Raw genomic sequence first — 23,260 nt, 5'->3', positions numbered from 1 at the left:
AAATGATCTGTCTACGGAATTGAAGGATCGCTACTTTTGAATTCTATGACACACGCGTGTCTGTTACAACGGCCGCTGACACAAGATGATGAGTTGGCACGCTTTTACAGGCTAATTTTTTGGCTATCGGGGAATGTAAAATGGCGGTTTCTCTCTCTGCTCATTATCATAGATAAAAGCATTGTAATCGATTCATTTACCTTTACCGCTTACACAACTCTCAAAATCTCAAAAAGCAAAACCACTCAAGCACTTACTGTTCATCATCTTCCACACTTGCAACAATGGCCACTTCCTCTGAAAACTTGTCCTTTGCCGACCAATCCGCTTCAGTGAACATGCTCTCTGTGAATCCAAACCAAAACATGATCATTGATTTGCATGATAATCATTACAATTCCATGCTTCCCCCTGTTATTGAATGTTTTAAGTTTTCTCATCTCACGAAAGCCTTAGCAATGGAAGATGATGTTCCTTTGTTGCATCTGTCAAGGACGTACTCCTCAGCTGTGATAACCCGAAATTTCAATCTTGTACAAACCTTTCAATCCAATCAAAGTTAGACTTGTTCTCACTAACTTTTAACACTATTTAGAGTCCATTTGAGCATTCTGAGTTTAGTACATCAAAGGAGTAAGTGAATGCAAGTGCCAATTGAAGTTGTAACCCATCAACCATGCCATAAACCCTCAAAAGAGGAGTTTACGGCCAAGGGTCATGGGTTTACGGCCGTAAACACATGGTGGCCGTAAACTCCATGCTATATATATGGCCCTTAGTCATTTTCAGTCACTTTTCACTTTTCCAAGTCTAGAACTCGAATTCTCTCCCAAGGATCTTGAGAATTTTGCTTCCAAACTTCAAAAATGTAAGTGATTCCTTCGCTCTATGTGTTAATACATCTCTTCTTCTTGATCCCCTCTTGAATCCATCCAAAAATTTCATCTTTTGAGTCTAGATCTTCAAGATCCTCAAGAACACCAAGAACACTAAAGTGTTTTGGGCCGAAAACACCCCCATTTGCCTCCAAAACGTAAGTACACTACCCTTATCTTGTTACATACTTGAATCAGTTGTTAAACACCTTGTTAACATCAAGAAATCTGGAACAAAAGGGTGTTTACGAGCAAGGCAATCTTCCTTGGCCGTAAACCCTAATTATGGGTGCAAATGGACCATAACTTCTTCCTAAGGCTTGGTCTTTAGTCTAGAACACTTCCTGGTAGCTTGTAAGACCTTAACACACAAAATGGTACAAGATGACATGAGTTTACGGCCGTAAACTCATGGGCCGTAAACTCATGGGGCCTTACCATTTGGGCCGTAAACTCCAATGTGAGGTCGTACAACCCTTAGATGCAACCCTATGTACTTCTAGCACTTGAATCAAAGTGTTTTCCATGTCCTAGGGTGTCTTTACTTGCTTAATTAGTTGGTTAATCACTAATTAGATACATATATGTGTCATTATATGTTAAATAGGATCCATGTGTGCTCAAGTCCTCACTTGACACTTAGTATCCTATCCGACACTTCCATCCAAACCACTCACTACAGGTGAGTTCATACCCCTTAATCAACCTTTTAAATGTTTTTAAATGCTTTTATGGGGGGGGGGGGGGAATACAAGTTGAAATATTCTAGTTATTATATTGATCACATGTGATTAATAACTAGAAGAAACGGAAAGATTTTCTATTACTTTCAAATTGTTATCAAACTTATGGATTTCAAACACTTCAAAACATTTTATTTAACTCTTTTAAATGCTAAATACTTTATCAAACCCTTTTAAACTTACATTATTGTCAAACTCATATCTATACAGAAATATTTATATAAGTAAGGTTTGAAGGACTTAGGACTGATAGCTCACCTTATTTCATGTTCCTTGTTTGGTTGTGGACTTAGGGTATCCTGTTATTTGTCTGAATGTCGTTAAAACTTTAGTTATATATCGTATATACGTCTTTGCATATAAAAGCTTTCACTTCAGTTAAGTACTTTTGGGTAGCAAAGGCATACAAACAACATTACTAGTTAACTATAATAGGTATACTTAAGAGATTACTACTCACTATTACTAATACAACGACGCATAGAAGAGTCAGTACATTTATGAGTCATTACATACGTACTATAATGAGAAACAATACATACTATACACTATACAAGAGAACATACTATACACTACACACGAGGATATACTATACACTAGTACAGAGAAAACATTACTACACTATGGCTTACTATACAAGCATTTGAATACTATAAATAGAATGTGACATACTACTTCTCGATACGACACTACATCGTTGTATCACTTTGTAACCAGAGTCTCCTAGAGGGAGAGCGGACATTGTGTGTATAGATCTATACGGGACAGACACTCCCACATCCCGACTGCTAGCTATAGTCCCAGCCGATAAGGCCAAGGGGTGACAGAATGTTACCTCACTACATATGACACCGGAGGGTCATCATTTATTCAGTCGTCGATCAGCATGGTTACATACGAGTTCACATTTAAACCTTTAATTAACCGACTAATGATTAAAGGCAAAAAGACTCCCCAAGGTGTATTGTACATTCAATACTACCTAGAGTCTGTATTTTATCACTTTATAGCCAGCAGTGTCATTGCTAAGGTAAAACATTATTTTCCCCTATTACATTTATTTGGTAATCATCTCACATAAACGATGAATTAAACTATATTTTTATAATGATAGTTTCACTGGGGAAAACTCCTACATTTCAGTAGAAAATATAGGATTTTCTAGGGAGTTCAACAATTTACAAACATTTACAAACAACTAGGAACAATTACACTACGTTGTTACAAACATTTTCTTACAAGTAATGACACTAAATACTTATGAACTCACCAGCGTTAATGCTGATAAACTCTTTCAAAATAACTTGTATTCTCAAGTCAGCAGTAGACAGGTACCGATGAAGCTTTTGACAAGATGGAGCACATACAAGACTCATCTTTTATTTTGGATTATTCATTTTGGTGTCTTATAAACTATAGAGTACGCTAGTATTAAAATTATTATATTAATGCAATGGATGTTGTTGCTTGTCTTTACTATTATGCATTGTTATGATATTGTATATGAAGTCCTCCACCCCAGAACGTTTCCGCCGTTCCGGTTTTATGGGTGTGACAGATTGGTATCAGAGCATTGTTTATAGTGAATCAAGTATATCAACCCATAAAAGATATACAAACTATAAACGCATCGGGATTAAATTACTCTGACCAAGAGTTTATGCTGTTAAATAATAAAATATTTAACCAAAGTATACCTACCTGCATTCATACTAAAATCATTGTCACGAGGATAGAACAAAAGTATTACGATTGTTGAACAACACAATTAGGCTTAGAGACATATAGTCAAATCTAGGGGGATATAGCCTGATCAACTATATTTTCCGAGGAGTGACTAGCATGTGCCTAAGAATAGTTGTGGTGTTGCAACAAGTCTAAAAACTTACCAATACCACTACAACGAGAACCATAAGAACAGAACATAAACCTAAACTACAATAGGGGTATTTTGTTACTATAATTACTTATTTGAGAACTAAAAGGGTCTTTACTAATAGGTCAATAGTTGCTAAGTGGATACGTTAGGGTTATATGTGGCTAAGGTGTTATAGACTTAGAATCTGTGACCTTTGCTTTACTTCCTGTTCCTTGTTTGGTTGTGGGCTTAGAGTTTGGGTCACTTATTTGAAGGTCTATCCTGCCTTGGTTACATATAACTGGTATGCACTACGCAAATGTTGAAGTAACTAGTAAGGTCCATCTTATAATTATCATAATTAGTACGTCTATTAACTATTCTTTTCCTCTATTCTCGCGTAGATAGCATGGCTGGCTTCCATCTCCCCGGTGATCCGTATTTTCCCAACCAAGACAATGGTGGGTGGCTCGAGGATGAGCCATAAGAGGATCATCCAATTCCTTTGGATGATCACCTCGCAGAAGGCTTTTCGGATGGCTCTGACTCCGAACCAGAGGTCAACAACCTACCTCAAGAGGCTCAAATCCCAAACCTAAACCCCCGACCAGCATTTCAAGGCCCCACTCCCTTATGGGCGACAAACTTGAACCGTTGGAGTGATGAGCAGGGTCAGCCCTTACCTTTCAACGGAGATTGAAGCATTTACAATATAAGCGAGGGAGGCTCAGCTGACCGAGTCCTACCCATTATGGTCCGTAGGATTGCTCGGAATGACGAGCAAGGTCGTGCAGCCATCGACCGAGTGATGGAAGTGGACACCAACTCTGGCGTTCATACGGTACGCATTCGCCAACTCGCATAGGCTATGGAAAGGACTAGGAGGACCAACAAGGCTCTGCCACAACAACTAGCTGCATCCCGAGCCGAAGTCATGGAACTCCGTGTGCGTCAGAGGGCACATGAGCAACATCTTCAAGAAGTTGTACGTCAACTGGCAGATCTGAGGGTTCGCCCGAGGGATACCCGTCGCCGGTAGAATATGTCGACTCATCTTTTTCTTTTGGGATAAGGGATAGCCTTTCTTTTCTGTGCTCTATGAAGCACTTGTCTGTAAGATATTCCTAACTTTTAAAATACTTTAACTAGATTTCTAAGCTTCCAACGTTTTCCCTTATGTTTTGATGTAAGACCTACTGTTAGGTCATTTTTCCTGAACTCATTTAGATCATTAATAACAGTAATATTGGCAGTCATCTAATCTATTGGAAAGTCTTTACTCTTGTGTTTCCCTACTCTATTGTTATGTCTCTATCTGATGGTTGGACTATGGCGATTTAGTCCATGAATCACTCTCATAATACTTACAATTGATTCTTAGTACTATCATCATCCCTATAACCTTTCAGTAAAAGATGTCGCCTCGCAAGCGTTTGACCAGAGGCAGGCCTATAAATCAAACTCCACCACCACCACCCCCTCCGCAGTTCGATGCGGTGATGTTTCAAGCAGCTGTGACTGCAGCCATGGCTCAAGTAAATTCTGGTGGTGCTAGTGGAGCTGGAACGAGCACCAACTTTAGCCCTGGTGAAATCCAACCACGTACACGGGAGTGTACCTATAAAGACTTCATCAGCTGCAAACCAACGTACTTCAACGGAACCGGAGAGATCATTGCGTTGTCCTAATGGATCGAAAAAACAGAAGCAATCTTTGAGATGTGCTCTTGTCCTGAAGGAAGCAAGATAAAATTTGCTGCCTGCACCTTCACTGAAAGGGCCCTGACATGGTGGAATGGCCATGTCAAATCACTCTCACTGGTAGCCGCTAACGCTATGGGTTGGGAGACACTGAAAGATCTAATGGAAAAGGAGTACTGCCCGAGGGGCGAAGTTCAGAAGCTCGAAGAGGAACTGTGGAACCTTAAGATGAAGGGATCCGACATCGTGGCTTATACGTCCAGATTCAGCGACCTGGTGACTCTATGTCCCAACATGGTCCCCACCGAAAGCAAGAAAATCGAGAGATACATCTGGGGTTTGGTGCCCCCGTATCGAGGGAACGTTCTAGCATTGAACCCTGCGACCTTTGATAGTGCTAAGGAATTGGCCCAAAGGCTTATCGATCACGAGGTTCCTTCTCCTCAAACAACAACTACAACTATTGTCTCAGCACCAACCAAAGCGGCCGACAACAAGAGAAAGCGTTGGGACCGAAAGAAGGGCAAAACAACTCAACCCTCTTCCAAGAACCAACAAACTCTGGCTGTCCATGCTGCCACCACTCCTGTTGCCCCTATACCAGCCAAGCCATACGCAGGGACCCTACCCAAGTGCACCAAGTGCAATTTCCATCATAACGGCCCCTGTCGGGAAATGCATTGCACCAATTGCGACCGGAAGGGCCATACCGTCCGGTTTTGCAGAGCGCCACCCAAACCTAACACCCAGGTCCCTGGTGCAGGAGTAAGTCAGGCCTGCTACGGGTGTGGCGAGACAGGGCACTTCAAAAGAAACTGTCCGAAAGCTGGGAATGTGGGAGGAGCAGGAAGACTACTTGCTATTGGCCACAATGAAGCCGTGGCAGACCCCACAGTAGTCACGGGTACGTTCCTTCTCCATAACTCATATGCATGTATCCTATTCGATAGTGGGGCTGAGAGGAGCTTCGTGAACCAAAAATTTAAACACTTACATAATCAAGCACCGCAAGCACTAGAAGAAACCTTTGTCGTAGAAATGGCTAACGGCAAGACAGAGAGTTCTAACGAGATTTACATAGGTTGTACCCTCACACTAGATAATCATTCATTTCCAATCGACCTTATACCAGTAGAAATCAAGAGTTTCGATGTCATTGTGGACATGGACTGGTTGGGTCTCCATCGTACCGATATTCTGTGTTTCGAGAAGGCAGTGCGCCTAAACCTACCGAATAACGAGACCTTGTTGATCTACGGAGACAAACCCAGTACAAGCCTTCGTATCATCTCAAGTATTCAAGCCCAAAAGTACTTGCATAAGGAATATCTTGCCTTCCTTGCACACGTTGTCGACACGATCCGAGAAACAAAAATACCTAAAAGACCTTCCCGTAGTACGCGACTTCCCCGACGTTTTTCCAGAAGAACTATCGGCTTTACCTCCCCAACGTCAAGTCGAATTCAGGATCGACTTAGTTCCAGGGGCTACCCCCATAGCCAAATCGCCCTATCGTCTGGAACCTGCAGAGATGCAAGAACTGTCCGGTCAACTTAACGAACTACTCAGCAAGGGCTTTATGAGGCCAAGCTTCTCACCCTGGGGAGCACAAGTCTTATTCGTAAAGAAGAGAGACGGATCATTTCGTATGTGCATCGACTACATGGAACTCAACAAGCTTACGGTCAAAAATCGTTACCCTCTTCCTCGCATAGACGATTTATTCGACCAACTGCAAGGGGCGAGCTACTTTTCTAAGGTTGATCTGAGATCCGGATATCACCAGTTACGAGTACTTGAGGAGGATGTTCCGAAGACAACCTTCCGAACTCGTTACGGACACTACGAGTTCGTAGTGATGCCATTCGGATTGACTAATGCGCCCGCAGTATTCATGGACTTGATGAATAGGGTATGTCGTCCTTACTTGGATAAGTTCGTCATCGTTTTCATCGATGACATACTTATCTACTATCGAAGTAAGGAGGAACATAACGATCATCTACGACAAGTCCTAGGAACCTTACGATTAGAGAAACTCTATGCGAAGTTCTCTAAATGCGAATTTTAGATCCGAAGAGTCGAATTCTTAGGACACGTGGTTAGAGAAGAAGGAATCCACGTCGACCCATCCAAAATTAAAGCTATTGAGAATTGGTCAGCACCGAAGACGCCTACAGAAATTCATCAATTTCTAGGCCTCGCTGGCTACTATCGCAGATTCATACAGAACTTCTCTCGGATTGCGAAATCCCTTACGACACTGACCCAGAAGGGCGTGGCCTTTAACTCGGAAGAGAAGTAGGAGAAATCATTCCAAATGCTAAAACGAGCCTTATGCACCGCACCGATACTATATCTCCCCGAAGGGATAGAAGACTTCGTAGTATACTGCGATGCATCCAACCAGGGGCTCAGATGTGTTCTGATGCAACGAGGTAAGGTCATTGCCTATGTCTCAAGACATCTGAAAACACACGAGGTCAACTACACCACTCACAACCTCGAATTAGGAGCAGTTGTGTTTGCTCTGAAAATCTGGAGACACTACCTGTATGGTACGAAGAGCACTATCTTTACAGACCACAAGAGCCTACAACACATATTCAACCAGAAGGAGCTCAATATGAGACAACGACGGTGGGTCGAACTACTCAATGACTACGAATGCGAAATTCGTTATCATCCGGGTAAAGCCAACGTAGTAGCAGACGCCCTAAGTCGGAAGGAATATTCTGGTCGAAGAGTCAAGTCATTGATTATGACTATCCATTCGCATCTGTCCACACAAATTAAGGAGGCTCAGCTCGAAGCCTTGAAACTCGAGAATGTGGCAGGTGAATCCCTGCGAGGAATAGATAAGAACTTGGAAGTCAAGGGTGGCGGAGCTTTATATCTCATGGGCAGGATCCGGACACCGAAACATGGTGGCTTCAGAGACTTGGTCATGAAGGAAGCGCACAACACTCGATATTCCATCCACCCGGGCTCAGATAAGATGTATCTGGATCTTAAAAAGTTATACTGGTGGCCTAATATGAAAGCAGAGATTGCTACCTTCGTAAGTAAATGCCTCACTTGCACCAAGGTCTAGGTCGAATAGCAGAAACCATCAGGTCTACTTCAGCAACCGGGGATACCTGAATGGAAGTGGGAGCGGATCACTACGGACTTCATAACCAAGTTGCCCAAGACAACGGGTGGACTTGATACCATTTGGGTAATCGTCGACAGATTGACCAAGTCCACACACTTCCTGCCCATCAAGGAAACTGACAAGATGGAGAAGCTCACAAGAACATACATTAGGGAGATCGTACGACTGCATGGTGTTCCTATATCTATTATCTCCGATAGATATAGTAGATTCACTTCGAGGTTCTGGCAGTAGCTACAAAACTCCTTAGGAACGAGGCTGGACATGAGTACAGCCTACCATCCGCAGACCGACGTACAAAGTGAGAGAACTATCCAAACCTTTGAAGATATGTTGCGAGCCTGTGTGATCGACTTTGGGAAGGCATGGGATACTCGTTTACCCCTTGTCGAGTTTTCCTACAACAACAGTTATCACACGAGCATAAAGGATGCTCCATTTGAAGCCCTCTATGGCCGAAAGTGCAGATCCCCTCTATGCTGGGCTGAGGAGGGTGACACACAGTTAGCTAAAGGATGAGTTCCTGACAGCACTCCCACATGTCCGGAGATCATTCGGGAAATGACAGAGAAGATCGTTCAGATTCATGAACGTCTGAAAGCCTCTAGAGACCGACAGAAAAGCTACACAGACAAACGAAGGAAACCTTTGGAGTTCCAGGTGGGAGACCGAGTCCTTTTGAAAGTCTCACCCTGGAAGGGCTTGATACGCTTCGGAAAGCGTGGAAAGCTAAATCCAAGATACATAGGGCCTTTCGAGATTCTCTCTAGAATCGGCCCTGTAGCTTACAAACTCAACCTACCACACGAGCTTAGTAACGTACATCCTACCTTCCACGTCTCGAACTTGAAAAACTACCTATCCGACGAGACTCTTGTAATCCCACTCGATAAGATCGAGATCAACGAGCGCATCAACTTCGTGGAAGAACCTGTGGAGATCATGGACCGAGAGGTCAAACGAACCAAGCAAAGCGGTATCCCGATAGTGAAGGTTCACTGGAACGCCAAGCGAGGACCAGAATTCACTTGGGAGCGCGAGGACCAAATGAGAGTGAAATATCCTCATCTTTTTTCTTAGTTATTTGTAATAACTTAGTTGCTTAAACTCTAATTTCGGGGCGAAATTCTCTCTAACGGGGGGGGATGATGTGACAACCCAAAATTTCAACCTTGTACAAACCTTTCAATCCAATCAAAGTTAGACTTGTTCCCGCTAACGTTTAACACTATTCAGAGTCTATTTAAGCATTCTGAGTTTAGTACATCAAAGGAATAAGTGAATGGAAGTGCCAATTGAAGTTGTAACCCATCAACCATCCCATAAACCCTCAAAAGAGGAGTTTACGGCCAAGGGTCATGGGTTTACGGCCGTAAACACATGGTGGCCGTAAACTCCATGCTATATATATGGCCCTTAGTCATTTTTCAGTCACTTTTCACTTTTCCAAGCCTAGAACTCAAATTCTCTCCTAAGGATCTTGAGACTTTTGCTTCCAAACATCAAAAATGTAAGTGATTCCTTCCCTCTATGTGTTAATACATCTCTTCTTCTTGATCCCATCTTGAATCCATCCACAAATTACATCTTTTGAGTCTAGATCTTCAAGATCCTCAAGAACACCAAGAACACTAAAGTGTTTTGGGCTGAAAACACCTCCATTTGCCTCCAAAACGTAAGTACAATACCCTTAGCTTGTTACATACTTGAATCAGTTGTTAAACACCTTGTTAACATCAAGAAATCTGGAACAAAAGGGTGTTTACGGCCAAGGCAATCTCCCTTGGCCGTAAACCCTAATTATGGGTGCAAATGGACCATAACTTCTTCCTAAGGCTTGGTCTTTAGTCTAGAACACTTCCTGGTAGCTTGTAAGACCTTAAGACACACAATGGTACAAGATAACATGAGTGTACGGCCGTAAACTCATGGGCCGTAAACCCATTGGGCCGTAAACACAAGGGGCCTTACCATTTGGGTCGTAAACTCCAATGTGAAGCCGTACAACCCTTAGATGCAACCCTATGTACTTCTAGCACTTGAATCAAAGTGTTTTCCATGTCCTAGGGTGTCTTTACTTGCTTAATTAGTTGCTTAATCACTAATTAGATACATATATGTGTCATTATATGTTAAATAGGATCTGTGTGTGCTCAAGCCCTCACTTGACACTTAGCATCCTATCCGGCACTTCCATCGAAACCACTCACTACAGGTGAGTTCATACCCCTTAATCAACCTTTTAAATGTTTTTAAATGCTTTTATAGGGGGGGGGGGAATGCAAGTTGAAATATTCTACTTATTATGTTGATCACATGTGATTAATAACTGGAAGAAACAGAAAGATTTTCTATTACTTTCAAATTGTTATCAAACTTATGGATTTCAAACACTTCAAAACATTTTATTAAACTCTTTTAAATGCTAAATCCTTTATCAAACCCTTTTGAACTTACATTATTGTCAAACTCATATCTATACAGATATATTTATATCATTAAGGTTTGAAGGACTTAGGACTGATAGCTCACCTTATTTCCTGTTCCTTGTTTGGTTGTGGACTTAGGGTATCCTGTTATTTGTCCGAATGTCGTTGAAACTTTAGTTATATATCGTATATATGTGTTTGGATATAAAAGCTTTCACTTCGGTTCAGTACCTTTGGGTAGCAAAGGCATACAAACAACATTACTAGTTAACTATAATAGGTATATTTAAGAGATTACTACTCACTATTACTAATACAACGACGCATACAAGAGTCGGTACTACAATGAGAAACAATACATACTATACACTATACAAGAGAACATACTATACACTACACAAGAGGATATACTATACACTAGTACAGAGAAAACATTACTACACTATGGCTTACTATACAAACATTTGAATACTATAAATAGAATGTGACATACTACTTCTCGATACGACACCACATCGTTGTATCACATTGTAACCAGAGTCTCCTGGACGGAGAGCGGGCATTGTGTGTATAAATCTATACGGGACAGACACTCCCACACCCCGACTGCTAGCTACAGTCCCAGCCGATAAGGCCAAGGGGTGACAGAATGTTACCTCACTACATCTAACACCGGAGGGTCACCATTTATTCAGTCATCGATCAACATGGTTACATACGAGTTCACATTTAAACCTTTAGTTAACCGACTAAGGATTAAAGGCAAAAAGACTCCCCGAGGTGTATTGTACATTCAATACTACCTGGAGTCTGTATTTTATCACTTTATAGCCAGCAGTGTCATTGTTGAGGTAAACATTATTTTCCCCTATTACATTTATTTGGTAATCGTCTTACATTTACAAAAGAACAAACATACAAATAGTCGGGTCTTGGTAGAAGACTACATTTCAGTAGAAAATATAGGATTTTCTAAGGAGTTCAACCATTTACAAACATTTACAAACAACTACGAACAATTACACTACGTTGTTACAAACATTTTCATACAAGTAATGACACTAAATACTTATGAACTCACCAGCGTTAATGCTGATAAACTCTTTCAAAATAACTTGTATTCTCAGGTCATCAGTAGACAGGTACTGGTGAAGCTTTTGAGAAGACGGAGCACATACAAGACTCATCTTTTATTTTGGATTATTCATTTTGGTCTCTTATAAACTACAGAACACGCTTGTATTAAAATTATTATATTAATGCAATGGATGTTGTTGCTTGTCTTTACTATTATGCATTGTTATGATACTGTACATGAAGTCCTTCACCCCAGAACGTTTCCGCCGTTCCGGTTTTGGGGGTGTGACATCAGCCATCTACAACCTACAAGACTAAGTCATTAGCTTCGAGATTGCCAATCACAAGACCTTGATTAACAAGCCCAATTTCTGTAAGCTGCTAGTGCTTGTATCTTCTGAAGTGGTCGTCGAACAGGAATCGATCCCGACCACTGGCTTGATTAAGATGTTTTACCAAACGGGATATACCAACGACGTCTCCTTATCTCGAAGTTTAGAAAATCCTTCTTGTCGTCAATGTATCTTCATGTGCTCCCACCTCAGATATATTTTACTCCATTATCCAAGAACGATTTCTAAACCTAACCTCTCCACCTCCACCACCACCATTTCACCTTACATCTTCTGAAACCATTACCTTACCCATCTCCACAACAATTCTGATCTCATGTATTGCACACTTACCCACAACAACCTTTGTTCAAACCTCACTACCTACTATTTCAGTTCCTATTTCCTCAACCATTTTTACAGAGTCCACCAATCCTACCACCTCATCAGCATCTTCTCCACCGGAAGTGCCTGTATTCAAATCTGATGTGGGGGAAAATATCAATATCGGTCTGAATTCCAAACCAGGCACGTCTACTGCTCCTCCTTTCAACGAGGATGAAGAAATCTTGTTCGGAGACAATCAATAAATGTTTACTTACTTTTTCTTCAACCCATTCACTATCAATATCAACAGTGACAATGATGACGCTCCAATGACGAAGGGTCAGTTCAAGCTGTTGAATAAGAAGCTTGACTCATTACTAGAGCATTCCAACGCATTCTGTTCATCGAAGTGGGAGAATCTGCTTACCACTTACAGAGCCACTATTGAGATGCTCACCTCCTCTAATGTGAACGTCATTGAAGAATCCTCCAAGGCCATATATGATTCTGAAAAGAGGATTTATGAAGCGACCGGAAACGTCGAAAAACTACATTAAGAGGTGAAAGAATTCACTAATGATTTCCAAATCTCCTCCAAAAAAAACACAACCTATATGAACAAGGTTATCAAAGGTTTTCGTACTTCATTAATGTCTAAGAAAGAAGCTCTCTTCAAACTCCGAGCATACATCAAGCTTGATAACACTGATTTTAATCTATCAATTTCTCAATAGCTTACCAAATTGCAATCTCACTTGGCCATAGAAAATAAGATCATGGATGAATTGGTTGAGAAAAATCAGAAAACCAAAGTTCTTTCTGTGAAACTGAAGAATGCTACCCAGAACATTTCCCAACTTGAAGAATATATATCTTTAGTTAAAGGGTGCATTTTTGAAATCACTCAATACTCGATGCAAATAGTTAAAACTCATGATTCCTCGTTCACTATCTATATTAGACAGAATCTCTTTGAAAAGCTTCAACCTGTATTCGCCATGCTAAATCAGATATAGTGTGTTTCGGGAAGAGGGGCTTCTGCGAAACAAGGGGGACGTGGATGAAAACATAAAGAATGAAACTGATCGGAAGGAAAGTGAAGCTTCCAGATCAGGAAAAGATAAAGGTAAAGGTGTTTCGGAAGAAGAAATTGATGAAGATGCAAAAAGAGAGAAAATAGAGAAAGTGCTTGACGAACTCAATACTCTTCGGAAGAAATTCGAGTCAGAATAAGCAGAAGCAAAGAATGTGAAACTAGTCCTTGAAACTCAGAAATCTTTGTTTCCAGCTTGGTCTCATGAGCGTATACAGAAAGAAGCCATAGATGATCTGATTCTCTATTTGCTGGAGCCAACAATCTCTTTTGACCTATCTAATGATGTGGAATGTCAATTTGATTTTTCCATCACCCCAAGGGCATTTCTCTTTCGGTGTTTTGAAAATATTGAGAAATCCATGATCTTCGATATTGCAGTAAACCGAAAGCTCTTTTCGTTTTACTTGAAATATGAGAAATCGCGGTATGAGACATGGAGCTTAAAGAGAATCATTGCATTGAAGGTTGGTTTTCCGATTCAAACTAAAGACTTCTTGAATATCTAGTTTAATTGATTTCGAGGTGCCAATCATGTGCTTCATGAGTTCATATTGGCTCACTTGCCATTACGAACCCCTACGATTGGTTATCTCTATTATACATTGTGGAAAAGGATGTTCAGAAATATTAGCCTATTATTGAACACTTGAAGCGGATGATCAAGTGTTATATTCTTAAAATTGCGAAGATGGACGTTGAGATCGCATCTGTTCTGAAGAAGAGGCCCATTCTGAAGCCAAAATAACAACTTTAAGACATACAACACTTGAAGGTAGGGATTATTCAAAAGAAGAATTAGAGCATTGTTTACAAGAGAAAGGAAGGTGAAGTTGTTCAGAAATGCATGTTTTTTTTAAGAGACAAACACCTATACTCATCATCGGCTCTCAAAACTATCTTGTCCTCTGCTGAAGCTCACAAAGCCAATTCTGCTGCTGATGTAAAATATGTTTCGGATATTATACGTTGGTTTTTGTAAAATTGAGGCTCACTTCTGATGATTATGCCAAAGATGTTCCATACGCAAGCACTATAAAAGAATACCTCCTTCTTATTTGACACAAACGGGGAGATTGTTAAGTAACTATATTTGTTGTGTCAAATGGTTGTATTCGGAATTTTTTTGTACATATTCCGATTCCAAAATGGGCCTATCCATCTTCGTTTTCTTAGCTTAGTCTGTCTATAAATAGCGCACTGTTCACTTTCATTAGTATCGATCTTTTTGTAAACGTCTAGCACTCATAGAATAGTTCCAAATTGCAATATGTTCTTTGTGCTTTGTTATTAAAGATTGAGCTTATTTCATTTTGTATCATTCTTGTTAACTGATTTGCTTTAGCATTTCATATTGAATATAGAATCTATCGGTCTTATCAACATTGTGCCCAACAAACTGATTAAGTGAGTTTCGGCTGGTTCTATCTTCTTTTGAACATGGCTGGGAAGTTGCTTATAAAAGTGCTTATACATGACATCCGTTGAGAAACCGTTGCCTATGTAAATGTTGTTTACGTAATTTTTCCCTATAAATCCTTCAATGAATATAGGTTTATCTCCTTTGTGATTGTTGTTGATGTAGTCCCATTCGTCGAAAGTGAGCATGTAGTCATCCCATTCATGATCAACTTCGGACTGCTCATACTGCCTGAACATGAAAATTTTGTTTTTTCTCGGGTTCTTTATTTTCGGCTCAACAGGTGCAATAGTTTGCAGATGTTCGGATAGTAGTCCCTTTATGAGGTCGGTAAGCTATCCGGACTACATTTTTTTCTCTAACTCTCGGCGTAACATGGTTCACTCAATTGTGTCGTACCTGGTGGACTCATGGAACTCACACTATTTTCCATGATATTTGTTTCTTGGTTTTTCTCCTACTCTTCCATCGTTGTTCTTTTTACTTTCGCTAATTGTCACTATGTCATTTTTGTTACCACTTAATACTACATGATGGTTTCGATTGTGTTGTGGGAAAAGATTTAACTAGGCCTGTAGTGCACCGTTATATTTTTCGCTATCTTGCACTTGGCTTCAAAAGAAATGTGCTCAGTTTATCCCTTTTGGCATAGGTTTTTTCTCCCAATTCAGTTTTTATTTTCTCGGATTTTTCTTCTTCTTGTTTCATGTAATAGTGAACTCTTTCCATCATGTCTTTTCTTGATTTTGGCAGTTTTCCTATGAACGTTTTGAACAAAACCTCTAGTCGTAAACCATAGGTGAACGTTTTGAGTGTGTCCTTACTAAAATTATGGACGAAAGAAATCAATGATTCGTCCTCACGTTGCCTGCATCCTAAGATTATTTGGGCATCCGCAGTGTATCTCCTTTGTTGTATAAAATGACTTATGAACTCCTCCCATGATTGATTAAAATGATGTATGCTTTCTACTGGTGGGCTTTTGTACCATAGCCGAGTTATCCATGACAATGTGATAGGGAAGAAGATACACCAGTACTCCTCATCCAAGTAGTAAGCATACATTGTCCATTTGTACTTTTCTATATGATCATATAGTTCACCTGATCCAATGTATTTTGAAATTTCTGGTATATTTGCTCCTACTAGGAACTAATACTCGCGTATACTCTTGATGAGGGGTGAGTTATCTGACCTCATGATGCAGTCAATGTTAATTCTTTTTGTTGAGTCTCTTAAGGCGTTGTTGTTTATTGTTTGGGCGATCCATTAAACTTGCAACATTTGTTGATCTTCAAGGATGGTTTGCATGTCATAAGCTTATTGGCCTTGTGATGACCAATATTCTTGATGATGCGTATATGGGAATGGTCACAGAAACGATATGATGGTGGTGCATTTTGACATGCCAATTTCATAGTAGTTTTAAATGTTTTGTAATAGTAGGGATAAGACTTGTACTGTCAACTCCTTGTTCCTTGAGATATTCCTACGTTACCCCATTGGTGCATTTGGTCTGCCCATACTGGAACTACTATCTGATGCGATCGTTATCGAGCCTGCATGTCTTGTTTTTTTGTCATTTTGCTGATAATTGTCATTGTGGCTCTTTGTCTTCTTGTACGTGGGCTCGGATTGGAGTCTGTTCCATTTTTTTGGATGAGATGGTTGTTGGCGGTGTTGTGATGGGTGTCATTTTGGTAAGTGGGGTGAACTATGGGATTAAGGTAATCGGAGTGAGGCTTGAGCCTGTCGTGCCACATATGGCTTGTGCTTTATCTTTCGTTCTGTTTATAAATAAATAACGCTAATGCTGCTATGTGGATTCTCGGATACCTTGTTACCCAGCCTTTGGAGACCCTTTCTATTGAGCACATAGGAAGTCACACTACACAAGGTAGACAAAGTCTAGGTTAGAAATCCATACTGATGGGTGGATCCCGATATTTCTCTATGATGCCTAAGTTAGATATCGATTAAGATTGTGAGGAAAATTCCCTTAGGTTCTTTGAAAGTAAAAAGTGATCTTACCTGTTTGACGAATGCTTGATGCTTTTATAGGTGGGAATTGGACCGTTTTATTGCTTTTTGTCAAGGTATTGCTTTTATCCAAAGGTCACGAGGGTAGAACCCTTTGATAAAATGATGCTGCCTTTTCCATTTTTTCGCGGAAATTTCTTGAGCATCCATATATAAGATTTCTTTTATATTTTATTGTTGTTTGGTGCCGTCAAACTAGCTTAGGTTGGACATCGACCTGTTTATGTAATTGGGCTTTAATGATGCTATGTAATCAGTGTTTTAACTTGCCGACCTTCTTTTGTGTAAGGGCATATACCCATACACCATTAGATATTCTCCAAGAAATATAACTATACTTAGAATAAAATTAAATATGATCAAATTTGAAGGGTTTTTTCTTTAAATAAATATTCTATTTTTCTAATATCATCTTGTGATATATTATTTTTGTTTAACGTGTTGTATTGTGTTGATTTAATCTTATGATACTCTTTGTATGAATGAAAATATGCTTTCATCATAGTTTTTTCTATGAAAAATAATTTTTTATTAAAATTTTCTAACAAATGATATCATTCGAGGTTGTTAAGTTCGTAATCATATATAGGAACCTTTTATGCTTTTCCAAAACGTGATTGTATGATTCTACCAAAAGTAATGTCACACCCCCGAACCAGACGGTGGAAACGTCTAGGGGCGCGTGTGACTAACAATTGAATTATCATTACAATGAATACTCATTAAACGTAACACATTCATTACCATCATTACATATAACAACCAGCATTGTTCACATCAAGTACATTGTTATAAATACATAGGTTCAAACTATTAAAATTACGATGAGTGATGTTACATAAAATGAAACCATACATACTTGAAATCTTCCAGCTTAACGACTACCTAAGAATACTAGTTATTTTGAAAACGGTCAACATATATAATGTTGGTGAGTTCCTAAGTATGTTTGAGTAAAAGTCTTTGTATCTTTCGTAAAAACCCAGAAAATCCGATATTTTCTGTAAAATGTTTGAAAATGATGTAAAAATCAAGTATAAATGCATGTGTGAATTTCACAGTAGTGACATATATAAAAGTAGTTTAGATTTCTTTGTATTGTAAGTAAGTGATAATTGAACATTTGTATTTCCCTAGAAAATCCGATATTTTCTGATTTGTTATAATGTCGAGGTTCTTGTATCATTTAGTAAGTTGTTTTGTATTGACACAATCGAAGGGTTAATCTTCGAAATGTTAAATTTGGTATTGAATCTCTATATGAGCCGTTATAATCATACATGATAATGACTAGGTTGCTTGTCTTAACATTTTTCCAAATGCTCGTATCTGCTCAAGGTTTTGTCGCCCTAGACTGGCCTAGTCTAGCTGTAGCGAGCAGCTAAGGCGTGGGGGGTCACCCCGTTTAGATCTATGCACAAACTCTCGCTATCCCTCCAGGAGACTCTTATTATAACTACAAGCTACGATTGTACACTCAAAGGTGCCAACCGACACGTCTCACTAGATTCTCAACCTTTCGTACTATGTTTAATGTTTTACGTGTATGTTGTATGTTATCAAATTCAAAGGTACATATATAAGTATATGAAGTTCAATAGTTATGTCAAGGTACAGTTACGATCTACTAAGCATGTGAATTTCAGTCCAAGCCCAATTAGCATGTAAATGGATCACAAAGGCCCAATAGCATGTAAGAGGGTAATTTGGGCCCGATAGGCATGTAAATGGACCACAAAGGCCCAACAATCAAGTGACCCATAACTCAGGCCCAAATTAACATGTAAATGGGTCGCAAGCCCCAATACATATATCATGGACAATATTGGGCTCAATATACACTTGAATGGGACCTTAAGGCCCATTGGCCATGTAATGTGAATATTAGGCCCAATAAAATTGTTATCAAAGTATTTCACCCATTTGTTATTATTTCGTTGATTTTTTTAGTTCGAGGTTTACCGAATTGAATATAAAAAGTCTTTTTTGTAAAACGACGTTCTTGGCCATTAAGCCTCAATTTTTCAATTAAGGCCCCAAAGTTTTGTAAAAATAACACTTTAGTCCATAATTTATAAAAATTTGTAATTTCGTCGCAAATGTTTAGAAATTCACGGATTTAATCCAAAATTTTATATTTTGACATTTACGGCCCATTTTTGCAGAAAATTACCTTTTCAGCCCTTTGTTTGTCAAATTGACACTTTCGGCCCGATTTTTATAAAAGTTACATTTTTTGTCCAATTTAAAAATAAATGTTATTTTCACCCCTAAATTTCTTTATTTACATTTATGACTCAAACTTTGGTCAAATAACATTTTTAATCCCAAAACTACCATTTTTCGCAATTTTGGGCTTAAAACCGTGAGGCCCAAATATTTGGCCCATTAAGCTAAAATTTACATTTTTTACCCTTTGGAAAGCATGGTTATCATAAAAATCCATTTTTATACTAGTAGGACCTGTTTGATCCTTATAAAAACATAAATGTCGCTTTTTGCCCTTATCTTTTGTTTTCTTGACAATTTTGACCCTTAACAAGGTTCTTGTTTTAACTTTTATTTCTTAAACATGTAATCACTTTTGGCTTGATAGTATGATGTATATAGTGTCTTAGTTCATGGATCTTTACTCCATGTCACTTAGAATGTCGATATTTGTTTAGATCTAACACATTTTTACAAAATAAACTAAGATTTCACACAAGACATGCATATAACACATAGATCTACACATTTTACTTGTATTCTCCCCCAAAAATCATATGAAAACCCAAAACAAGGGGGTATGAACTCACCTTTGCTTTGATGTTTCGGTTTTGAAGAAGAGATAAAGAGATTTTTGGTCCTAGCAACACCTTGAAGTAGTTATCGGGATTATGAAGCTTCTAAGGTGTGATCATGGAATAAAACTATGCAAGAAGGAGTTTTTCATGTTAATATGGAAGAAGATACTTGTATTTTACCAAAAAATTACCAAAGATTTAAATGACTTGATGAAGATCCTTAGAACTCTAGCAATTTTCGAGATCTTGGAGGAAGAAGGAGAATCTTTGAGAGTGTTTGGAGAATGTCTTGAAAATGAAGTATGTGTGTGTGTGTGTTTGCTCTTGGCCGAGATATCAAGAATAGAGGGAGAGAAAGGTGAGCTGACTTGCATGGAAATATGGGAGGCCATGCATTGTTACATGGTGAACAATATGGAGGTGGCACCTCCAAAGTCAACTCCTCCCGTTCCATTTTATTTTTCATTTTTTTTCGTAATGATGTTGGGCCGAGGGTTTTGGGCTAGGAGGAAGGATGACGAACTAGTTTGGTCCAATTATTTCCTTGGTTCGAAATTATGAAGCCCATAGGGAAGTTTTCGGCCCATTGGGCCTTTAGGGCGGTTCACCGCCCAAATGGCATAAAAAGTGGGTTTTATGGCTCACTAGGTTTAATTGGATTAGCTATAGCACAATAAGGCCCATTAGGGTTAGAATGAATCATTCTACGCTCAAATGGTCCAAAATGTTATAGATTTGGGAATTGGGTCCATTTAGAATCCAAATAGGGTTTCCAAGCCCAAAATAGTTGAATTGAATACTTATTGGTCCATTAGGCCCAATAAGGAAATCCTAGTCCAATAGAGACTTAAACCGGGATTCTTAGGGTTCTCAGACTCTTTGTTGAACATGAAAAGTGAATTTAAATGAGCATTGGTGATATTTACTTAGAGTATATGTTTTACAATAGTTGAATGATTACACGTGAATAGAATTTCCTAGCTAAAATGCTAGTTGTGACATCATCCCCCCGTTAAAGGGAATTTTGTCCTGAAATTCTTTAGAAAACTAGGTTTGTGAAGGAGAGAATAGGTGATGGTACTTTTGCTTCATCTAGTCTTCACGTTGCCACATGAATTCTGGTCCACGTTTTGTGCTCCATCGAACCTTTACAATCGGGATGCGACTTTGCTTTGTACGCTTCACTTCCCAGTCCATAATCTCAACTGGTTCTTCAATGAACAGGAGATTATCGTTTACCTAAATCTCTTCCAAAGGAACGACAAGGGTTTCATCTGATAGACACTTTTTTAGATTTGAGACGTGGAACACCGGGTGTACGTTGCTGAGCTCGGCGAGTAGCTGCAGCTTGTAAGGCACTGGACCAATTCGGGCAAGAATCTCGAACGGTCCAATGTATCGCGGGTTCAGTTTTACTCGTTTCCCAAAGCGAATCATTCCCTTCCAAGGAGAGACATTTAACAACACGCGATCCCCGACTTGAAACTCTAATGGCTTTCGCCGCTTGTCAGCATAGCTCTTTTGTCGGTCTCGCCATGCTTGAAGTTGAGATTTTATTTGGACTATCTTTTCGGTCGTCTCACGGATGATTTTGGGTCCTGTAAGAGCACTGGCCAGCGATTACCCTTTTGCTAGTTGAATGTCACCCACCTCGGCCCAGCATAGGGGCGATCTGCACTTAGTACCATAAATAGCCTCGAAGGGAGCAACCTTGATGCTCGTGTGATAACTATTGTTATAGGAGAACTCGATCAGAGGCAAGTGGGTATCCCATGACTTGCCGAAGTTAATCACGCAAGCTCGGAGCATATCCTTGTGTGTCTGGATGTTACGCTCACTCTGACCATCCGTCTGTGGGTGGTAAGCAGTGCTCATATCTAGCTGTGTTCCCATTGCCTTCTGAACAGATTGCCAGAATCTTGAAGTGAATCTACTATCTCGATCCGAGATAAAAGATACTAGCACTCCATGGAGTTTCACAACCTCCTTAAGGTAGTTTCGGGTCAGTTTTTCCATCTTGTAGAAATCTTTCATTGGCAGGAAATGAGCGGATTTTGTTAATCTATCGAGAATTACCCATATAGCATCCATCCCGTCAGCTGTCTTTGGAAATTTGGTCACGATGCCCATAGTAATCCTTTCCCATTTCCACTCGGGTATCACTGGTTGTTGCAATAGTCCCGAGGGATTTGGGTATTCCACTTTCACTTTGGCACAAGTAAGACACTTGCTCATGAAAGTAGCTATCTGTGCATTCATATTAGGCCACCAATATTGCTGCTTCACATCTAAATACATTTTATCTAACACCGGATGAATAAAATATCGCGTCTTGTGGGCTTAATGCATGACTTTCTCTCTTAATCCCCCAATTTAGGGAACCCAGATTCTATTCAAGAAGTAGTGGATTCCGTCGTCCTTAACTTCGAGCTCCTTCTCCATTCCTCTTAGTGACTCACTAACGACATTTTCTGACTTCAATGCGTCCAGTTGGGCTTCTTTGATTTGTGAGGCTAGATGAGATTGGATGGTGATTGACAGAGTCTTTGCACGACGACTTGAATACCCCTTTCTACTCAGGGCATCGACTACCACGTTAGCCTTGCCTGGATGATATTTGATCTCATACGCATAATCATTTAACAGCTCAACCCATCTTCGCTGCCTCATGTTTAGTTCCTTTTGATTTAGAATGTGTTGGAGGCTCTTGTGGACTGTAAATATGTTGCACTTGGTACCATATAGGTAGTGCCTCCAAATTTTTAAGGCGAATACCACCGCCCCCAGTTCAAGATCATGTGTGGTGTAATTTACTTCATGCATTTTTAGTTGTCTGGATGCATAAGCAATTACCTTCTCTCGTTGCATGAGGACAAAACCTAAAACTTAATTCGAAGCATCACAGTAAACTATGAAGTCTTCGGTTCCCTCCGGTATGGATACCATTGGAGCACTACAGAGGGCTTGCTTCAAGGTATGGAAGGCAAGCTCTTGCTTCTCGGTCCAGTTGAAGGGTACTCTTTTGGTGTCAATGTGGTGAGGGGTTTGGCTATGTTGGAAAAGTTCTTAATGAATGTTCGATAGTAGCCTTCAAGACGCAAGAATTGTCGAATTTCTGTTGGCGTTGACGGAATTTCCGATTTTTCGATTGCTTTGGTCTTGGAGGGGTCCACATGTATTCCTTCCTGACTGAATACATGGCCCAAGAATTTCACACTGCGGAGACAGAACTCGCACTTGGAGAGTTTCGCATACAACTTTTCAACAAGCAGGGTTTCTAAAATCTGTCGGAGGTGATGGCTATGATCTTCTTCTCTTTGAGAGTACACGAGAATATCGTCGATGAAAACGATTACGAATTTATCAAGGAACAGACTCAATTCATGAGGTCCATAAATTCAGCGGGGGCATTTGTTAGACCGA

This window comes from Lactuca virosa, chromosome 7, assembly GCF_052849685.1.
Source record: "Lactuca virosa cultivar CGN04683 chromosome 7, Lactuca_virosa_CGN04683_v6, whole genome shotgun sequence".
Lineage (NCBI taxonomy): Eukaryota > Viridiplantae > Streptophyta > Magnoliopsida > Asterales > Asteraceae > Lactuca > Lactuca virosa.
Note: the sequence above shows the minus strand (reverse complement) of the source record.